The 10,010-nt window shown below is 45.9% G+C and overlaps 1 protein-coding gene across 1 annotated transcript in view; it reads left to right on the top strand.

Moving 5' to 3' along the window:
- The first annotated feature begins 4,488 nt into the window (after positions 1-4,488).
- The window catches only part of IL1RAPL2 (interleukin 1 receptor accessory protein like 2), a 391,415-nt gene continuing 385,893 nt past the window's right edge, over positions 4,489-10,010 (top strand). Inside the window, exon 1 of the mRNA XM_084534710.1 lies at positions 4,489-9,247. The gene's annotated coding sequence lies outside the window, so the exon portion shown is untranslated. The remainder of the gene's footprint in view (positions 9,248-10,010) is intronic.

The following is a 10,010-nucleotide window of genomic DNA, read 5'->3' as shown; positions in this document are numbered from 1 at the left end:
GTGCAGTTGTGCAGATAAGCACTTGGTCAAATGGTGGCTCAGGCGATTTTTAACTGGCCTTGCTGATGAATGCAAAACTAGTGCTGAAACGTTAGGGGCAGATAGCAACACAGAGACAGGCACCACGAAAAATAACCTGCCTCTTTCAGAACTCTATTCAAATAAGACACTAATTGTGGATCTGATTCTGCAAATCTGCTGCACATAGGAGTAACCCTGTTAATTTCAGTGCTGTGTGGTTTTATAAACATTGTTCGTTCCTTCTGAATTAAAGCTGATCCTGGACTTGGGGAACCAAAGGGATCCTCTGAAGGAGGTGCTGTTTTAATTCAGTGAACAAAGCTGGCTATACTAGTACCCACTGCTGCTCTGAGATGCTTTTTGTTCAGTGACCTTCTCTCTTTGGCACTGATGGAGTCTGTTGTGTCCAGGAGTTGCTTCAGCGGTTCGTGGATGCAGGAAAGGACTGTTTGTTCCATTCAAGCAGGAATCCCAGTTCTCAGGTGAATGACACCCGTTTCTAGGACCCATCAATCTTCAGCATGAAAAGGCAGAAGTTTGTGGCAGCATCCATCAAACAGATGTGTGTCACTTGAGTTACGTGAAGGCTTTCTGTCAGAATAGACAAGAAAATGAATTCTCCTGAAAAGCCATTTGGGTTTCCCATGATTGAGGACTCAGGTCCTCCGTGCTTGCCCGCTTTTATTTGTGCCAACTGATAAGACGGGTGCAAGAGTTGCAGAGGCTACCTTATCTCCCAGAATTGGTAAGGTGAATGAATTCTTACACAGAACAGGATTCAAAGAGAGAACCTGACCATACTCCCTGTCAAAAACCTACCCATACCTCTGAATTGGAACGACATGTCAGAGAGAAGCCAGCCAGCATGCAGCCAGTGACTCCCACAATCTGATTGTGGCTGCTGACAGATTCCCACAAAGGGCTGTGAGATGGCAGCAGCAAGATGTGCTCAGCTGCCAGTCCTGTCAGCTCTCCGTGACACCAAGCAGGGGTGCAGGGGAGCTCTAGAAGGTGGAGAGACGGAGTGCTCTCTGTGCAGGTAGACGTTACAGTGAGTGTCTCAAGAGGGAAGACTTGGTTCTGGCTTAAAGCCACCTGCCCATGCTCACCTTGCACCCCAGATAAATGGAGCAGGGTCACAGACAGGTCTGGGGGGAAGTTGCCGCTACAGACACCTCAAAGGACCTGCTAGCCAGCCTGCCTCTACCGAGTCATTGCGCTTTGAGTCCATGTGCGTTACAGAGATTTGGGATCTGCCACTGAGATACGTGGCCCAAACTCAACCACCCCAAAATCCAAGTACTTTGACAGGCCAGCCCTGTCTGGGATATATAAGAGAAGGAAAGCTTCTTGTCCCAGTAAGAAGTCCCAAAATGGCATGTGTCTGACCAGTGGGTTTTCCTAGCTCCCTGATGTGTCCTTTGGGAGATGTACGCAGGATGTGAGCCAGGCCAAAGGTAGGACTGGTGCTTGCCCTGTAGATGTACCATACAGATCCCCAGGGGATCTTACCCAGGTGTTTCCTACCTGGGTAACAGTAGGAAAGTTCTGTGCAAGAATTCGTTCCTTGCCTCTGTGCCCAAGGAATAGCCCGTGTTTGTGCTTGTCTGCAGCCCCTGGTGGGATGACAAAGCTTCTGCCTCTAAATGTCAGTGAAGAAATTTTGCTGAACCTCTGGCTGATAAAAACAGAAGATGACTTTGAACTCTCTCAATTTGATTTACTGTTTGAATTTCTTTGGTTGTGGGCTCCAATGCAGCATTAGGCATTTAATTTACTGTGGGTTCAAGGACTGGAGGCAGCTGATCTCTGGACAGCGATCCATTAGAAGCCAGCCTTATCCATCACCGAGATGGGTTAAGCCACTGCTTAGTTTGTGGAAGTGGCCGGATTGAGTGTATTGAGCTTTTCACTTAAGACAAGACTGAAATCCCCTCGCTTTGAAGTTCAGCAATCGGAATTAGACTCCAGCAGTTCCTGTCTCTTATTTTAGGGATGCAGTTGAATTTTCAGTATTGCTTTTTGTTAATGTAGTTACAGGCTTTGAGCTAACCTAATTCAAACGCAGCCTGCATCCTGGCTTTGTTTGCCTTCCCTCCTGTCCCCTTGTCCCCGTGAGGCACGCGTGTTGTGGTAGTGCCCGTGCCTGCCTCTCCTTAGCTTGACAAGCACAGCAGCACTGTTATAAAGCCCTTTGTCACCTATTTCTGGCAAAATGTTAGCCAGAGGATGGGCTGCAATAAATCAGAGGCCACTTTTTAATATCAGGAGGCAATTAAAGTTTGTAGTTAACTTCCAGGCTTGGCAGCTTTTCTTTCCAGAACGTGAATTGGGCTCAGAGACTGTGACAGGGAGGGGGACAAGGAGGCACTAAGGTGTGAGAGGCCAGAGTCAGGCTGCCCGCAGAGTGGAGCACTGCAGGCGTGCAGTGGGATTCCCTGGGAAGCATGCTCTGTGCTCGCAGGTGGTTGCCTTCTAAAGCCATACAGGTACTGCTGAGCTGCAAGATCTACGTGCATCAGGGCTTTGATGGCTAATGAAAGCTTATTGTGGATTCCCTGGGAATTAACCCAGCGCAGCTCCCAGCTTCGCAGCAACAACAGCCACGCAGTGGAGACAGCAGAAAGCCCAGGCTCCCCCTGTTACTTTTACTGGGGCTCCTTGCTAGCAGGGGAGGCACAGCCCACAGCCCCAGCCCTGCTCTCCTGCACCCTGTGCCCTCCTGGTCCCTGCAGGGAGCGGGCCCGGGGCCGGGCTGGCCACGCGGTGTCGCCCGCCGGCCGCACACGGCTGCCTGCAACAGAAGGAGCTCCGTGTGCCGCCTCCTTTTCGTCGTGGAGCCCACTCGTCTCTGGAGTTGTTGGTGCTCCACGTGTAGGTCTGTATTTTGGCGGCATTACAGATGCCAGCAGTTAGGTAGGTGGACACGCTACTGCTCCTCACCTGCTCTCTGTGACAGCAGGAGCCTGAGGCGTCTCCAGATAACTTCTGGTACTGTTCTGCAGCATCCCAGCAAAGCAGATGAAATTAGCTTGTTTCAGACATCACGTACTGGTAGTAGCTAAGAAAAAACAAGAGTTAAATGGTCAGAGGGCAAGAAAGGAGCTTTTTTCCTTCTCCATCTAAACAACTTTTTATTCTGTAAAATAGTCTGTATGAAAACTGTGTTGTGTCTGTATGTTTAGTCTATAAAAACTATGTTTAGTCTGTATAAAAACTACTCTGTGTCTATCTGTTTAGTCTACAAAAGCTGTGTTTAGTCTGTATGAAAACTGTTGGCTGTATGTTTCGTCTACAAAACTGTGTTTAGTCTGTGTTATGTCTAGTCTCCAAAGGCCAAGGAGGAAAAAGGCAAAAAAATAACTGGCCTAGTAGAATTCAGCTGTGAACCTTACATAAATTTTAACAGGCCCTTATGAACAGCTCCTATAAAAGTGACATTCAGGTTGGAAGAGAACCCCCTGGGCATCCAGGCAAACAGATGCAAAGAGTAGGAAATCATATCTGAACCCCAGAAGCACCTGGCTGTGGATCGCACAAAAGGTAAAAATACACTTTCAAAAATCTTGGTGCATTTCAGGACACTACATCTTATTTTCAAAGGTGATGGAGCAACCAAGGTCTCAGCATCCTTTTGACTTGCTGCAGGAATCCAAGCGCTGAGGTCTCATGAGCCCAGCAAGTTGTGCTGCTTGATATGGGGTAATGCCTCCAGCTCCTCCTTGTTCCTGTGGAGATTGCATCACCTGTAGTAGATCAAGCAATGGTTCAGCTCCTAAGCCTTCACAGTTCTGTACTGTAACTTAAACCATTGCTTGCAGCCTGTGAATGTGCTACACTGGGAGCTGCAGTGGCCAAGGTCCAAAACTTGTATGGAACTGGCTGAACCAGCTGAAGATGTAACCCTTCTTGCTGGTTATTCCTGACCTCTAAAGCTGCTGCAGCTCAGCCTGAAAGTGCTTGTGAGTCAGAGCCCTAAATCCATATCAGAAAGAAACCTGAGGTTTTAACCTGTTGTCTACTCATTGATGGTGAGAACAAATGTGAATCTGTTTTACATGTATTCCTTGTTTGCTTTGCTGAGCAACTGCTTCTTATCCCATGGAGAGCAGCTTCTCTAGGAGATGTCTGTAGTCAAACTTGCTAATAGAAGGTATTACTCTATTTGTCTAGGCAAATCACAAGGGTATTTCTGGGACCAAATGGCAAAAGAGGTGCTGTCCCCTGACAGTGTTAGATTGGCATGAATTATTGAGCTGTTTCCATTGCATGGAACACTTGGAACCCCAGCTGAAGTTGGTCACCCTCTGTTTTAGTCAGCAGGCTTGTTTTCATTCTGTCATCGGAAATTTGGGCACATTAGTCTAAGGAGCTTTGTTAAGAGTGGCCAAAGTGCAGTAGAATGCAATTCCATGCTCTGTCATAATTCTGCAAAGTTGCATTTTGCCACCATGGACAGCGAGCTGGCTGTCTGCAAGGCAGCTGCAGAAGGTAATCCGGTGACATGTGCACTGCCAACACTTGAAGCAGCACTTTGTGCTGGGAACTGCCTTTCATCTTGGCAGACATCAGTTCTGGAAGCCTCCCTCAGCTGTACGTCAGATGTGTTATCTTCCCTTTCAGGTGGGGATTCTAGGCAGAGAGCTGGAGGGACTGACTTAGAGCCTAGAAATGAGGAACCCCACCTTCCTTCATGCCAGGGTCAGACCCTTTGGCACTGCAGGCCCTGGGCTATGTTTACAGCATGACTTCAGCTAGTGTTGTGGTGTGCAAACACTTGCTCTGTTTAATGAAAGTGGAATAGATGTGGCAAACAGGAAGCCGAAAGGACAGGAGTAATGGAAACAGCAGTTTCACACTCCAGTTGGGTTTCAGCACGTAGCTCAGGGAATTGCCTTCATGCTAACAGGAAGCAGCTCAGTGGGATGGGATGTTGCACAAGGTAGGGTTTCTTTGAGCAAAGCCCCACTCCAACACCTATTTCATTGCCCTCCATGGCTGGGCAAACCAATGCTTGTGTCCATCCCTTGGTGGACCGCTCAGTACACTGGCTAACTACCCATCATTTAGCTGCCCTACTGCTGTGCTGCCATTTCAGGTGGGTTCCTGCTTCATCCCGGGTAATGAAATTGCTCATAAACACACAAATGCTGGAGCTTGCAATGCTCAGGAAGCTGACAGTCGGCTGTGATAAGTGATTTGAGCAAAAATAACAATGAGATCTATTCTCAGCCTTGCCACTGACAAAGCAATCAAAACACACATGGAAGGATGTGTTTAGAGGAGGCAATGACATTCTCACACTGATAGAAATTAACCTTTAGTAGCCCTAAGGACCAAGGCAGGCAAAGTGGGAGGCAGATGTAAATTGCTCAGTCAAAATCTGTTGTTTGTGATTGAGATGAATGAGGAGACCTTGCCACTAGATTTCCATCAGTGCCAGTGCCTTGAGGGAATGAAAAAAACATCCTCTAAAATACGGTGGGGGCTGGAGAGAGTGAGAACAGAACTCATTCCCTGCCTGCAGGTAACTGACACCAGCTTGTGGAGGATTGCACTCCCTGTGATTCTCTGCATCACCAACGTGAGCCCACACTGCTCAGCTAACCCAGCTGGGGGAGAGACAGCTGGCTGGCACTCCGTCCCCTCTAGTATCAGCCCCAGGCCCAAGTTCTCATCATCTCTGCGTTATCTTCACAAACCATGGATGTGAGGCGGGGCAAGGCAGGCAAAACAGAGCCAGACTCTGTTTCATCCAGTAGCAATCCCGCAGCAAAGCTTTTAGGTCAGAAATGGGCACTTTTCTAGAAGGGAACAGAGAAATGTTCAACGTTTTCTGTAAGGGAAAATCCCAGAGAGATGGTGAAGATACCAGCACCTGATCTGGAAGCTGGAAGCTGGGAGTCTCTGTCAGTGGATGCAGGAAAGTTCTCCTGGCACAATTACATTTTGAGATGTATGTAAAACCCACTAGAGCTATTTTGGATGTTTTTTCCTGTGCCTGTTTCTGGTGTGTGTTGTCAGAAATTGCTCTCAGCCTGCTGTTCTGCTCAACCAGCTGTCTTGGAGAGCTTTGGGGGAAGAGAGACAAAAATTAGAGGGGACCTAGATTAAGACTGAATCCAGAACTTCATGGTGGGTAGCTCCTGAATGTTAAAGACAAAGAATATACAGAAGTTGCTTGGTTTTACTGCCTGGGTTTAGTCTTCCTATGGCTTGTCTCAATCCTACTGGAAGCAAGAGAGCAAGACATGGCATTTCCTTCCATTGCCTTGTCTGCAGCATGGTGCTCGTGGTGCTGGACGGGGTCACCAAGACCAAGATTTGTTTGTCAGTCTCCATGGTTTTAGGCAGCTGGTTTGCTGCAAAGCAACTGTTAGCACAGCTGAACCAGCAGGGCTGGGAGATGATTTGGGAACAAGAACCACTGACAAGAAAAGTCACGGACCCAGTTTTCTCTTGGCTTTTTGCTGTGTGTTTCATGTTGTGGCAAAAAGCACCATGGTCTAATGCACGCAGCTATGAGCATCCTGCAGCATCCAATATCGAGTGCAAGAGCATAATAAAGCATTGATCAGCTCTTCTCTCCAGCACAACGTGCCGTTACATACTGCTGTCCTGAAATTATTGATTAGCCCGGGGTCCTGCCGATCTTGTGCTGCAAGCTGTTCTTGTGCTCAAACATCTGTTCAGCCTCTTCTCACTCCTTGGAAACGAAAGCCACCTCACTTGTCTGGCCGTTGAGTTTTGCATGGTGTGTAGCAGCCTGGAGTGTGCAAAGCAGTGCTCATCTTGTAGGGTACTGGGGTGGGCAGGACACTGGGATGGCTCACCGTCTCTCTGGAGTAAGGGTTGAATTTCTCATTTTGTGAAAACTTGCAAAAATCACAAAAATGTCAGTGTTTCTGTATTATGCCCCAGCTGTTTGTTGCACTTTCTTCATCTTCACCTTCTTATACCTGCTAACTTCTGGTACGTGGTGGGGTCAGGGTCAGCTTCCTGTGCCTCTGCTATAAGCCCAGGTCTGAAATGCAGTATGTACATAAACCTTTGTTACTTCTGACTCTGAAATTTTGGAACCTGTGGCTATTGAGGATACACTTCGCTTCCTTCTTCCTATCCCATAGGCAGTATGTGCAGATTTTTCTGTGCTCTATTGGCACAATTCCCCCTTTGTTCCCAACCAGAACTTCAGCATAATTAATAAGCAGACTGTGCCCAGAAAATGGTATTTGTGTTTGATGTGTTGGGACACAAATTTGCGGATTGTTTGGGTACTTAAAGAGCCTGTGACTCAGTAAGAGTCCTTCCAGCAAAGACGAGCTTTCAGCTAAACTAGACTATGTAATTATTTACCTGCTGAACCCAGTGCTTTGATCTAGGTTGTTTTCAGTCACTTGGAGTTACAACAATGTCCTTTTCTCATACTGGTTTGCTACAGCTGCCCCCATAACATGTCGCAGATTCATAAAGTATAAAGTTGCAGATTCAGGTATGTTGGTTACTGTGGGAAGCTTGTAGTGCCGATAAAGTCCTGGAAGCCCGTGGTTTGGGTATTACCCTGAGGGAACCAGCTGTGTTCAGTGAGGTCAGAAGTGCACTTCAGTTTCTGCAGAGCTAAAAGAGCGTCTATAAAGTGTCAAGAGGAGAAATTTATCCTTGTCTTGCATGTCCTCTTATTTATTACATTCCTCATACAATTCCGCACATACCTGTGCTTGTAGCTTAGTTTTGCAATTTTCATATCTCATCAGAGGCTCACACGCATGCTGTTTTAGAAGCATAGAATGAAACGTAATGGGAAAAGACTTATCTCATAGTTTAGGGAGAGATTTATTCTCCTAGTCTATTTATATTGAATTAAGCTCTGTTATTACTCTGTCTTCTCTATTGATTACTTTCTCGAGTATGTTTAAAGTGAGCAATTGCCATGATCTTCTAACTTGCTGACATTTGAAAAGAGGGAATTCAAACACCCTCGTTTTAAGGTCTCTTTCTTAAATATATTTACCAAATTCTGTAATTTATCCATTATCCACCCCTTAGGTTCATCTGTCTATACGTAACTGCGCCTGCTTGCATTGTGTGTGATAATAACACTCTGCGATGTGGCTTTCTTCACTGTAGGCAGAAAATTGGCAGCTGACAAATGAATCCGTCAGAATTCTGCGGAAAGAACACACAATTTCTGGATGTTTACAACTTCCAAGAGCATCACTACAAGCATTTTATCACTTCAAGATTTCTCGGCTTGTGTAGTTAGCAGATCTTCATAAGGCTTGTCTGGAATTCTATTTCTTAATAACTCTAAATAACGTTACTCTTTGAAATCATGTTATCCATGTACCATGAGATCCAAATTTCTTCTATGCATATGGAAAGTAAAATGCCAAGTGTATATGCAGTCTAGAAAACTGTTTTTTACCTCAAGCTTTGAACATTACTGTTGTTCTTAGAACCTGGAAAAGCAGGACAAATAATTTTGCATTCTGCTTTTTGGTGGGTTGTTGTGTTCCTCTTTATTCAAAATTAGTTTATTTTCACGAGTTTTGGCTCTGTTGCATTGGTTATGCTTAAGTATGGAGTGAGACCCTTGGAGGTAGTCACTAACCTCCAGGCATTCGTGTAACAGAGTTATTATAACACAGTGCACAGGGTACGTGCATGGGTACCCTCAGTCACTAAGGGGAGCTATTTTGTAACAGAAGTGAGTTATAAGAAGGGAAAAATGGGGCCGCTGTTGATGCCAAGAGAAAAACTGACTGATGGAGCACTTTTTTTTCCTGAAAATGTATGTTACATTGAGGTCCCATTGGTATTTAGAAGGCAGTGGTCCCTTTACCTAGGAGCAAGGCAGCTTAGCAGGCAGAGCTCACAGGGGGTGCACCTAACTTGCAGAAGGCCAGATCCCCCACTGTTAACTTCACATGACTTTGGAAAAGGCTTCTGACCTGCTTCCCTTATGAACAGCAACATAAGTTCATGCCTGAATTTTTTCTTTGCACCTTGTCTAGATATTTATACCTGTGAACAGGGAGTGCTGAGCTGCCACCAAGAAAAAAGGAGAACTCTTATTTGGAAGAATTTCATAGTCACTTTGTACAGGCAGAAATGAAGACTTAAAAGCTGTAGCAAAGGAGAGTAAGACCTGGAGACTGTCCTGAGCTCCGTGGAGATGATCAGACAGAATCCTTCCCCATCGCAGAGCACTTCTGGCTTGTCATTGGTATGTTGTCTGTATTCATCAACTGCAGGGTTTGCCCTAGGCAGCCAAAAAGTACTGGAGGGATATATAGGCCCCAACCCTTGCATCTCTGCTAGTTCCCCTTCTTGTCACTCTGAGAATTATATAACATGTCATTTTCTGTCAGCTTCTTTTCTCCTTCAGGAGTGCTGAGGCAAATAATTTAGCTTGTTCCAGAAAATGTCATTTTTCTATCTCAATAAATTAGCCTGGCTGCTGTATCTCTCCAAGCCACTGAGACTGCTACACTCATAGCACCCCATGTGTCCTCCGGACTTGAATTTTTTATTATTATTTGTCTGAATGTCTTGCATCATCTTTTATTTATCCTACCCCTTTGCTATTCTTCTCATTTGTTCAGTTTTGAACTTCAGTCTTCTCAGTCTTCACTGCCTGATGTTTACTGTCCATCTGCCTCTAGAGCTCTTTATGGCTTTGTAGCAGCCTTTATTGTCCTTTTATGTCCAAGGAAAACTCAAGTAGTGAATCATGTCTTTACCACTCAGCCCAAAACGGTCCTTTCACATACCACAGAACATGCAAGCCACTTGTCCTGGGAGTCTTGTGCAGTTCTTGTGTGATTTGGTTTGTTTTGTGATTTCGTTAGTTCTCAGTGACTTGGAAAACTCTTCATTTTCACCCTAGCGGTACAAAGGACTGGTATCTCATGAGAGCACGGTCTCATGCTCACAGTGGCCCACCGATTACTTAGCATTGCAAAAAATGCAGTGTCCAAGTCTTGACA

This window comes from Aythya ferina, assembly GCF_964211825.1.
Source record: "Aythya ferina genome assembly, chromosome: 13".
Lineage (NCBI taxonomy): Eukaryota > Metazoa > Chordata > Aves > Anseriformes > Anatidae > Aythya > Aythya ferina.
This window is presented reverse-complemented; position numbering and strand designations above follow the sequence as displayed.